Below are 12631 nucleotides of genomic sequence, written 5' to 3' on the forward strand. Positions count from 1 at the left end.
ATAGAGAAGGCTCATGGTGAGGGAGCTATGAATATGTAATAAGTTTATTAATAAAACTTCTTCCTTTTCCTCGCTGATTGAAGTGTTCAGAGCAGAAAATGCTTTCTCTTTCCTGTGAAATCTTCAGAAAGAAAGCTCATAACTATGTAATAGTCTTGAATACAAGGTAGCAGAGAGAATGCGTATCTGTCAGCCGTGCATCTCAACAACTTTTTCTTGTGGTTAAAGGTTGGGGCCTTGTGTTTCACAGTTACAAGTTCTCAATGGGCCAAGAAGGCTTCAGGACAAGAAGTTTTGTGGAGCTGGAAGAGGTGATAATGACGGGTGACAGTGAAAGATGCATGTAGACATCATTTGTCAGAACTTGGGTGGGGGCAGTCCTTTGATTTTTCTTTATTTAAAAATACACATTCGAGTAACATTGAAATAATAATGATTTATTAATTTAAGAAAGAGTTATGCTTTTACAGCAAGCAGGAAGCACATGCATTGCCATGGTTTTTGCTAGAGGCAGTTCATACGTTACCCTCTTTAAAACTCACAAGATGCAGGAAAAGTAGGTTGTAATCTCTCTTTATCTTTTTGTTGTTTAGTACGTGAAGATCCTTAGGCTCAAAAGATTAACTAAACTAAGTACACAAGTCCAAAACCCAAACTCCTTTCAACATAAAAGAATACATTCCAACAACTAATATTCTTAAAATGCTATTGAGTTACAATGAACAATTCACATATATTGTCCTCCTAAAAGTCTTTCCCAGACCCCTCTGAGCCAGGCTTTGTTATGCTCACTTTGCAGGTGAAAAAGCCAAAGCTCAGAAAAAGTTACTTCTTACTGACAATAAATAGCAGAGTTGGAAATCAAATGCAGGTCCTCTGACACATCATCTCAATTTCTGCCCAGGACAATGCCACTGAAATCAGAGACACATTCCTTTTCACCCACAGGAAGCCTTTCTGTTTGAGTCATGACCTCACAGACAGAACAAAGCTGGCTGCCTAAAGGGGGGATTCTCGTGCTTAGACTTTGAAAATCTAAATCTAAAAGTGATGGATAACACCTTATCTTAAAAACAAAAAAACCTTAGGTACAATTATGGGTGGCAGCTCCAGAGTGCATCTCAAGGGAACTAGAACCTTTGGCATCCATCTCTGTATGAGTCAGTGTTCTAGGACAGAACCAATAGTGTGTATATGTTTCTCCCGATACATACATACATTCACACATATATACATACATATACAGACATACATTCTTTTTCTGTCTCTCTCTGTCTTGCTGTCTCTGTTTCTCTTTGTCTCTCTCTCTCTATATATATATACACACACATAATCTTTCTTTTTCTGTCTCCTTCTGTACGTATCATGGAGAAGGCAATGGCAACTCACTCCAGTGTTCTTGCCTGGAGAATCCCTGGGACGGCGGAGCCTGGTGGGCTGCCGTCTATGGGGTCACACAGAGTCAGACACGACTGAAGCGACTTAGCAGCAGCAGCAGCTATACATATCATATATATTATCATATATATCATCTCTTTTAATCCTCACAAGAACCTGTAAAACTAAGCTATAATGTCTCTATATCTCTCTTTTTGCTCGTTAGCAGGATGCTTTAGCAGGATCAATAGAGAGAATTTATATAGAGAGATCTCATTTAATCCTCACAAGGGTATCTATACATCAAATATTTATATCTACATTTATCTATATATAGATGTCCATGCATAGCTAAGTTGCTTTAGTCACATCCAACTCTTTGTGACCCTATGGACTGTAGCCCGCCAGATTCCTCTGTCCATGGAATTCTCCAGGCAAGAATACTGGAGTGGGTTGCCATGCCCTCCTCCACGTGATTGTCCAGACCCAGGGATCGAACCCAGGTCTCTTATGTCTTGTGTGTTGGCAGGCAGGTTCTTTACCACTCTGCCACCTGGGAAGCCCTAAAGATAGATGAAAGGGGTTTATTATAAAGAATTGGCTCATGTGATTCTGGAGGCTTCATGGAAGTCCCAAGATCTGCAGTCTACAAGCTGGAGACTCAGGAGAGCTGGCGCTGTAGATTCCAGTCAGAGGACAGGACTGGCACCCCAGCTCCAGCATTCAGGTGGGTAGAATTCTCTCTTGCTCTGCCCTTTTTTTTCTACTCAGGTCTTTAACTGATTGGATGAAGCCCAGCCTCATTTTGGAGGGCAATCTTCTTTACTCAGTCCACCAATTCAAATGTAATCTCTGGGTGAGATTACCCAAAATAATGTTGATCAAATATCTGGGCATCCCATGGCCTAGTCAAGTTAAAATTAAATATAAAATTAATGATCACGTTACCCAACCAATGACATTGACATTAAGAAAGAGAACTGATAAGAGCTCATGGCTCTTATGAGAGGCAGGCTGACTGGACAATCATTATATTTATAAAATCTGGACGTTTGCACCAAGCCCATAAGTTCTTTTTCTCTCCCACTCTTACTATTTGTTCTCTTCACACATCTCCTATATTAAGCTGCCCCATAATTCCACTTGGTAGCACTTGTCTGTCAACTGAATAAAAGGCACACAATGTAAAAATTGTGAGTTAAGTTTGATTTGGTGTCCTTACTGATGACTAAGGGCTTCCCAGGTGGCACTAGTGGTAAAGAACCCATCTGCCAATGCAGGAGACATAAGAGATGTGGGTTCAATCCCTGGGTTGGAAAGATCCCCTGGAGGAGGGCATGACAACCCACTCCAGTATTCTTGCTTGGAGAATCCCATGGACAGAGGAGCCTGGTGGGCTATACAGTCCATGGGATCGCAAATAGTTGAATATGACTGAAGTGACTTAACACGCACGCACAGAGGACTGTAGCCCAGAGACCGCCTCTTGGATAGCCCCGAGGAACAGCTCTGAAAAGTTAAGGGTGAAGCCCAGATGAACAAGAATTTTTTTCTTTCTTTTTTTTTGCAGGAGGAAAACATGTAGCCAAACATCAAAAAGACCACTGCTAATAACAAAGAATAGACTTCTCAAGCTAATGATTTTAGTGCTTTTTTATGTAAAGGGAAGATGTAAGAACCTAGGGTCACTTGACATTTTTCCCTAGATACGCATCTTCACTATCTGTGGGTTGGTATATCCAAAGCACAGAATGCTTCCTGTTTTTCTCCATTCTGAATTCCTCTCAGGGCAACTGCAGTGGCTAATGGCTTGAACCTTGTAGAACTGGAGTGGTAGGCAATGTTTTTTTCTTTACCTGTCCAACTAAAAACAAGTTTTGCTGACAACAAAAGTTTGAAAAGTATGGAAGTACAAGGAGCTGGGACCCAGAAGGCTTGAGTTTGGATTCTAGGTTTGCATCTTAAAATAAGATAGAACCATAGTAATGTATAAATATTCAGCTTTTTAAAATACAGAAATGTCATGTGACTCAGCCAGAAAAAGGAAGAAAATTGTGCTATTTGCAGAGTCGTGGTTGGACCTATAGTCTGTCATACCACGTGAAGTAAGTCAGAAATAGAAAAGCAAATATCGTATATTAACACATATATGTGGAATCTAGAAAAATGGTACAGATGGACCTATTTGCAAAGCAGAAATATAAACACAGACACAGAGAACAAATGTATGGACACCAAGGAGGGAAAGGGGGTGGGATAGATCGGGACACTGGGGGATCAACGTATATATATTACTATGTTTAAAATAGATGACTATTGAGAACTGATTGTGTAAAACAGGAAACTCTACTCAGTGCTCTGTGGTGACCTTACTAGGAAGGAAATCCAAAGAAGAGGGTTATATATGTATACATGTGGCTGATTCACTTTGCTGCATGGCAGAAACTAACACAACGTTGTAAAGCAACTATACACCAATCAAAAAATAAACGAAATACAAAAATGTCAAGTTCATGTGGTTTAATGTAATAATGATAGAGGAAGGGAGTGACACCTACTATCTTATGTAGCTTTTACAAAGCCTCTGTGAAATAGGTTTCTCGTTACTTACATTCTACTGATGAAGAGACAGAAGTTCGGAGAGTGTGACTAAGGCCACAAAGCTGTTGTGTGACTGAACTGAGATTTCTAAACAGGTTGTCCTTGTTTCCAGAGACAACACTCTTCCAGGCTTCACTTTCTGTTTATGTGTATCACTTAAGCATACTAGGCCTCAGGCATTATCTTTTTATTTATCCTATGCAAGAAGAAACTTGGGGTTTTTGTTTTGTCCATCAGTATTAACAATGGAGGAAAACCACGCATATTATCAGAATTCATAAGTAATGAAATAAAGGTTAAAGTAGGTCAGGCAGGCAATGAAAAGAATAAAACTAAAGGGTAAAATCTGGCTGCATGCAAGAATCAGAGGGTATTACTTGTGAAAGTAATAATGATGAATATAAATGTGTGATGCCTTCTGTACCTGAGTCATTGTGTGCATGCTGAGTCGCTTCAGTCGTGTCTGACTCTGTGCAACCCTACGGAGTGTAGCCCACCAGGCTCCTCTGTCCATGGGATTTTCCAGGCAAGAATACTGGAGTGGGTTGCCATGCCCTCCTCCAGGAGATCTTCCTGACCCAGGGATTGAACCCGTCTCTTATGTCTCTTTTATTGGCAGGCGGGTTCTTTACCACTAGAGCCACCTGGGAAGCCCAACTTAAGTTAATGAAAATAAGGGTGTCATTTTCAATGACTACAGTCTATAAATTGTTATAAACAATATAGAGAAATAATGGATTCCTTTCTAGGTTGTTATTTAGCTCTGTGTTTCACTCAGATTACAAGCTTTCTTGTCTATGTAGAAAATAGAGCTGAAGACCAATCTTTCCTCTCTCACTCACTAGAAGATGGAATTTTGCAAAGCAATGAGTGCAACATGAGAGGGAGACCTAACCCTCAGCCTCAATGGCTGGGACTGTATCCTTCCTGGAATTCAAGGCTTGGGGGATCCCAATGAAGGCCTGCCTCTGCCTTGGCCAGTCTATGGGTCCTTCCACTTGGGGTTGGCAGGGCAGTAAGCAGTCCTCTTCTCAATCCCATGTCTGCCCCAGCTGAGACAAAGCACCATAAAAAATGTATGTCTCCTCCCCTTGTACTCCCTAGACCCTCTTCCAGGGCTGCCCACATGGCAGATGCACTAAGCAGACGGTGCATAGCAGTTAGGGGCTCTGGAGATTATGGATTCACAAGTACTGGAGACAGAACCCAGGAAGGCAGGCAGGGGTTCCCAGAGATGATGGGGAAAATGAGAGACATGGGAAAGCACTTTTTTTTTTTTCATAATAAGAAACATCATGATCAACCTGTGAAGGCCTTTCTTGCCTGACATGCCTCCCCAACCTCAGGTAACTCTGTGGAGGGAAAAGGCAGGCGGCCATTCATGGATCTCAGATCTCATAAAATGGAGTCTACTCTCTGTCCTTGGATCGATTCTTCTTTTTTTAAAAAGAGATCTCCTGGACTTTATTGGACATTGTCAACAAAACTTTTTTTCTAAATTAAAAAAAAAAAAAGTGCTACCAAGTAGAAGGTTGAAAGAAATCATTTAGTCTAGAACCAGGACTACTGGTAACGAAGCATGGGTCCATTGTTCCAAGTGTCCAAGATACACTTCCCTGTAATTAACCGAAGACTTGTCTTGAACACCTGAATTCTTCCCACTTGATATCCAGCAGGGTTACTCCTTTACAATACTGGTCTAATTTTAACATTTTAAATGACTTCTTTCTTGGATCGATTCTTAACATCCAAGATCAATTGTCTACAGGTGGGAGATAGTTATTATACTTTAGGTGGAAAAAACAGAGTAATATTTCAAATATCTATTTTAAAATAAGATTCTATTTGTTTCCTGCCTGGAAACCGGAAGCAAGAGAAACACAGTTTGGACAGGGAGTGGCTCCCATGACACTTCAAGGTTAAACTGCTTGGATGTTTTCCATTTCTCTCATGTATCTGCTTTGTCTGTAATGCAACAAGGAAACCACCACAGCGGTTAAAAATACAGTAAAACCATAGAGATGTGTGTAGTGGCAGGCTTACATCAAGCTAAATTAAACCAAACCAAGTCAAGTGAAATTAAACCAAACCAGTTCAGCCAACATGAGTTGAACTGTGTACCAACCACCTGCTTAGAGCAAAGGTACATAGAACTGTGACATGATGGGGGAAGGGCTGGAAGGAAGCAGAGGAGGGGGGATGGGAAAGAAATGGTTACCTTGAAATGAATGAGGATGCTGAATCCAGAAAATGGCAAGTATCTTGGCATTGATAGTTGGGGAGGCATTGGGGAAAAAAGAGACAGAAAATGTGGCCAGAAATGTAGACTAGTCCAGACCATGAACATCTTCTTGTTGTTGTTCAGTCACTCAGTCATGTCTGACTCTTTGCAACCCCATGGACTCTAGCAACCCAGGCTTCCCTGTCCTTCACCGTCTCCCGGGACTTGTTCAAACTCATGCTCATTGAGTCGGTAATGCCATCCAACCATCTCATCCTCTGTCATCCCTTCTCCTCCTGCCTTCAATCTTTCCCAGCCTCAGGGTCTTTTCCAGTGAATAGGCTCTTCTAATCAGGTGGCCAAAGTATTGGAACTCCAGCCTCAGCATCAGTCCTTTCAACAAATGTTCAGAATTGATTTCCTTCAGGATTGACTGGTTTGATCTCCTTGCAGTCCAAGGACTCTCAAGAGTCTTCTCCTACACCACAGTTCAAAAGCATCAATTCTTCGGTGCTCAGCTTTCTTTATAGTCCAACTCTCACATCCATACATGACTACTGGAAAAACCATAGCTTTGACTAGATGGACCTTTGTTGGTAAAGTAATGTCTCTGCTTTTTAATATGCTTTCTATGTTGGTTATAGCTTTTCTTCCAAGGAGCAAACATCTTTTAATTTCATGGCTGCAGTTACCACCTGCAGTGATTTTGGAGCCCAAGAAAACAGTCTGTCACTGTTTCCATTGTTTCTCCATCTATTTGCCATAAAGTGATGGGATCGGATGCCGTGATCTTGGTTTTTTGAATGTTGAGTTTTAAGCAAGCTTTTAACACTCTCCTCTTTCACTTTCATCAGGAGGCTCTTTAGTTCCTCTTCAATTTGTGCCATAAGGGTGGTGTCATCTGCGTGTCTGAATTTATTGATATTTCTCCTGACAATCTTGATTCCAGCTTGTGCTTCATCCAGTCCAGCATTTCACATGATGTACTCTGCATATAAGTTAAATAATCATGGTGACAATATACAACCTTGACGTTCCCCTTTCCCAATTTAGAACCAGTCTGTTGTTCCATGTCCAGTTCTGTTTTTTCTTGACCTGCATACAGATTTCTCAGGAGGCAGGTCAGGAAGTCTGGTATTCCCATCTCTTGAAGAATTTTCCACAGTTTGTTGTGATCCACACAGTCAAAGGCTTTGGCGTAGTCAATGAAGCAGAAATAACTGCTTTTCTGGAACTCTCTTGCTTTTTCTATGATCCAACGGATGTTGCCAATTTGACCTCTGGGTCCTCTACCTTTTCTAAATCCAGCTTGAACATCTGGAAGCTCTTGGTTCATGTACTGTTGAAGCCTAGTTTGGAGAATTTTGAGCATTACTTTACTAGCAAGTGAAATGAGTGCAATTGTGCGGTCGTTTGTTTTATCCTCAAAACCTTGACCTTGCTGGATCCACCAGTCCTAGTCTGTTACCTCCTGATTCTTCCCCAATTCTAATCAAGCTCCACCTCTGCCTGCTTCTCCTTCAAAAGACAAGACATCAAGAGTCTCAATAAATATTCCAGTTTTGTCTGCCCCCCTGAGATGCTAATGAGACTCCCCAGAGGTAGCATTCTCCCTTACTTCTGTCCGATCAGCATCCTCTTATCTGCAGGTTGTTTTGGTATTATTTTGGGGACTAGCATTCCAAAGAAGAGTTTCCCTTAAATTAGTAGAAATATGAAGGTTTGAGCTAGAAAAGTTTATGTGGGAAGAACTTTTAAATAATTGAATTGATGGATGGGCAGCCTTACCAAGGAATCAGACCACAATAGTAGGAAAAAAAATCAGGTGACTAGGTCAAAAAAAGAAAGTGAGAGATACATGGAAACAGGAATTTGTTAGCAACAAATGAGAAAAAGCAAGTGAGTTTAGGAAGTTAGATCTTTTTGAAAATGATTAGTCAACTTCATCTTTTACTAAAAAATATTGCAATTATTATCTAATTACTAAGAATAAGCTGTGGGCTAGGCCATAAATTTGGCTTATTTTGAGAATAATATGAATATTATAGCAGTACTAAAAACTCCTGGTGGCTCAGCGGTAAAGAATCCACCTGCCAATGCAGGAGACACAGGTTCAATCCCTGGGTTGGGAAAAGCCCCTGGAGAAGGAAATGGCTATGTACTCCAGTGTTGTTGCTTGGGAAATCCCATAGAAAGAGGAGCCCAAAAAAAAAAAAAAAAGAAAGAAAGAGGAGCCCAGTGGGCTACAGTCCATGGGGTCACAAAAGAGTTGGACATGATTCAGCAGTAAACAACAACAATGACTGAAAATTAGAGCAATGAATTTTGTTTGGCTATCGTGCTTTTGTAATATGGTACCACAAAAACAAATATTTAGACTGATTGATTTAATAATGTCAGTGGGATAAGCTTTTATTGTTTATAAATTAGCACAGTATTTTACTCTCAATCTGCCAGAAGTTTAACACATGTAAGTACACATGTAAGTACACGTTTTTGAAAATTTTAAAAATATAAATGTTACTTTGCATAAGAAAATGCATTCTCATAAATATGATCTGAAAATTTTTAGTGTTGTGAAAACTTGTAAGTTTAAATTTAGTTTAAAAAAACAGTGCAAGCTGGAGTGTTATTCGATTAAAATTTCAACTTTATATCTATCTCCACAGCTTTGAAGCATAATTGTTATAAAGCTTATGTGGAACTGAGAAAACTAGGGAAATTACTTATAAATTGAAAATTCACTTTGCTTTTAGATTTAGGACTCAAGAAATTACTCTTTGGACAATTCAAATTTAAATTTCCTCCTAACTGTGTCGACTTTGAGAAGACCCAGTTGTGAAATTTTGTTTAGATAGATTCTTTGCAGATGAATCATTTGAGTTTTTAATAACAAAGGATATGATGCTGTCAAGAGGATTGAACTTCTCCTGGTTGAAGATCGATAGATCTTGATTAGGGGGAAAAAAATGAACAGTCCTTTTGCATTTTGATGAATTCACCCGTGGATACTTTCTTCCAATCCACTCAGTCCTACACTGAAAGAGGAGAATCTGGCTTATTCATGTAGTATAAGTTCAATAAATTGGGCTGATGTTATTAGACAATAAAAGGGTTACAGTGTGACTAGCATTGTGCAAGATGTTTCTAGGGTGTTCATGAGGCCAAACTATTTCAATAGTACTTCCAAGATAGCACTTTACTTTTTTGACTGTCATTTTCTTACAAGCATAGGGTGGAGTTGCCAGAGGCTATGTGATACGCATCATTGCAACAGAGTGAATGCACAAGATATGAGAATTCGACTGTCTTCTCTTAAACTGTACATTGCAGAGGTGGTGAACTGAAAAATAATGCTGCTCTTCTCTTTTGTATTGCAAAAGAGCCATTTTCACATAAAATATATGTATAATATGTAATGAGTGTACTGTTGTTATTATTATAATTATTTCTGGCCAAATCCCATGGCTTTTGGAATCCTATTTCCCCCACCAGGGATTGAACCCGGGGCCAGGACAGTGAGAGTACTGAGTCCTAACCCCTGGCTCCTGCTGCTCCTGCTAAGTCGCTTCAGTCGTGTCCGACTCTGTGCAACCCCATAGACGGCAGCCCGCCAGAATTCCATATTATTGTTATTTTTTAATGAACTAATATATTAATATTTCTTAACTCTCTCAGTTTTAATTTTTAACATAGCAAAGATTAGTTAATAAAGCCCACACTAAACTAGAGCTCTTCAGGGTCCTCAGTAATTTTTAATAGTACAAAGGCGTCCTGAAACCAAAAAGCTGGAGGACTCCTGCCGCAGAGTTTTACTTCTACTCAGCATTCAATGAGGAATCATTTCCAGCATCCCTAATCGTTGGTCACCCAACCCAGGAAAAGATGCTGAGTTCAGAGATTTGGGAGGCAGCTTGCCGATGTGCCAGACAATGGTAATGTCTTAACGTCTGTTTTGCACCCCATAGAACTCCTGGTGGCATCTTCTTCTTGGTCTTAGTGCCTGCAGTCCTAAAAGTTCCATATGACAGTTCTTCAAATTCTGAAGACAGTACCATCTCTTGCACAGTTTGTCCTCCAAGCGTATATCTTTTGTGTGTTCTCTGTCTGATTTGATTTCTAATCTGCTCAACAGCACACTTGGGTTTGTCCTGGTCTTAGCACACATAGGAAGAAAAGAGAACTTCTCTGGAAAGGATATTCCCAGAGCCGAGTACAATGAGGCAATAGCTTTCTTGATTGGTCATTCTATTGTTTCATACAATTTTTTTTTCTTACTGAACTGCTGGTAGCAAACCATTTTTCTAATTATGAATTTCTCCAAGAATTATGTCCCTCCTATGCTGTGTTTGAGCAATAGAGCCCTTAAACCCTAACCATCATTCAGACATTGTTGGGTTTGGTCTCAAATTTTAGCCTAACATATGTTTTATCTTCTCTTAGATGAAAAGTGGCAAAAATTTATTCCTTTAGTATTACTTTCTTCCATTTTTGGAATAAGGAATTGAAATATGAAATTTTATTCTATTTATTTTTTAATAAAATTTTTTATTGAAATATGGTTGATTTACAATATTGTGTTAATTTCAGCTGTATCACAAAGTGTTCAGTTATACATACATATGTGTATGTATATTCTTTTTAATATTCTTTTCCATTATGGTCTATTAACATTGAAGTCTTTATACTCAGCCACTCTGCTTTCAGTGTTTAAAGTACTTGATGTAAAGTACTCCTAACTGTTTCTGAGATATGTGATTTTTAACCTTATTAAAGAATGTAACTGTTGAAGATTTGGAGAGGAATCCAAAATGGATCCTCTCAGACAGTCCGCCAAAAACAAAATGAAACATAAAATTAAAAAAAAAATCATTTACTTATTGAGGGCTGCACAGGTCCTCCTTGCTTCATGCAGGCTTTCCCTAGCTGTGGTGGGCAGGGGCTACTCTCTAGCTGCAGTGCTCCGGCTTCTCATTTCAGTGGCTTCTCTTGTTGCAGAGCGCAGGCCCTGGGGCTAGTGCACGTTCAGTAGTTGTAGCACATGGGCTTAGTTGCTCTGCGGCATGTGGAATCCTCCTAGACCAGGGCTCTAACCCGTGTCCCCTGCGTTGGCAGGTGGATTCTTAACCACTGGGCCACCAGGGAAGGCTAGGAATTGGATATGAAATTTTAAAGCAAGTAAACCAGCCAGAAATTGGTGTTATATTTAAAAGAACGTGAAAGTGAAAGTCTCTCAGTCGTGTCCGACTCTTTGCAACCCCATGGACTATACTGTCCGTGGAATTCTCCAGGCCAGAATACTGGAGTGGGTAGCCTTTCCCTTCTCCAGGGGATCTTCCCAACTCAGGGATTGAACCCAGGTCTCCTGCGTTGCAGGTGGATTTTTTACCAGTTGAGCCACCAGGGAAGCCCATATTAAAAATAGAAAAGTTAAATAATAATGACAATTATTACCTACCTATTCAGTGTTTTTGGAAAGGGTAAAATCTGTAGTGGGGAGCAGCTTCACATATTTTCAGAATTATCTGAAATAATCTTCTTTTCAGGCAAATTGCCTTAAATGACTGTACCAGGAAAAAGTCTGTTACTGGCTTTTATCCCCAAAGAGAAAAGTCTGTTATTGCCTTCTATCTCCAAAGAGAATGCTAAACAAAGCATCTTACTTCGCCCTCCTTCCCTGTTCTAATTTTAAGCACTGAATGTACTGTGTGTGTATAGTTATCTTGACCCCTGGATGAATTTATCTCACAGGAATTATTAAATTAACCTTTTGGTCTCACTGGCTTTGTTGTGGGGCAAGTGAAACTTATTTGGTGCAATCATCTGTCAAAGACAAAGTGTACAAACTCTTCAAAGTGTCTCACAAAGGCCAGGTAGCAGAGGATAACCCTGTCTGTCCATTCACATGGTGGAACTCAGTAACTCAAGCTTTTAGGTTGACACTCCAGACTAAATATATACGTATATATGTGGGCTGCCCAGGTGGCTCAGTGGTAAAGAATCCACTTGCTACTGCAGGAGACCCAGGTTTAATCCCTGGGTTGAGAAGACCCCCTGGAGAAGGAATGGCAACCCACTCCAGTATTCTTGCCTGGGAAATCCCACGGAGAGAGGAGTCTGGTGGGCTAGAGTCCATGGGGTCGAAAAGAGTCAGACATGACTGAGTGACTAAAGAACAGCAACATGTATGTACAAATGGTATCAAAGAAAAATGTGCACCATGAGGGTTATGAGTTTAAGTTTTACTCAGGGACTTACTGAGGGCTATAGCCCAGGCGACAGCTTCTGGTAGCTATGAGGGAACTGCTCCAAAGAGATAAAGAGAGAAATCAATTTACATATGAGTGCTTTTTTGGCTAGGAAATACAGTAGTCAAATATTTTGCTGTTGTTTAGTTGCTAAGTCGTGTCCAACTCTTTGAGACCCCATGGA

Source organism: Giraffa tippelskirchi, chromosome 10 (genome assembly GCF_054371585.1).
Source record: "Giraffa tippelskirchi isolate mGirTip1 chromosome 10, T2T-mGirTip1v1.2.pri, whole genome shotgun sequence".
Lineage (NCBI taxonomy): Eukaryota > Metazoa > Chordata > Mammalia > Artiodactyla > Giraffidae > Giraffa > Giraffa tippelskirchi.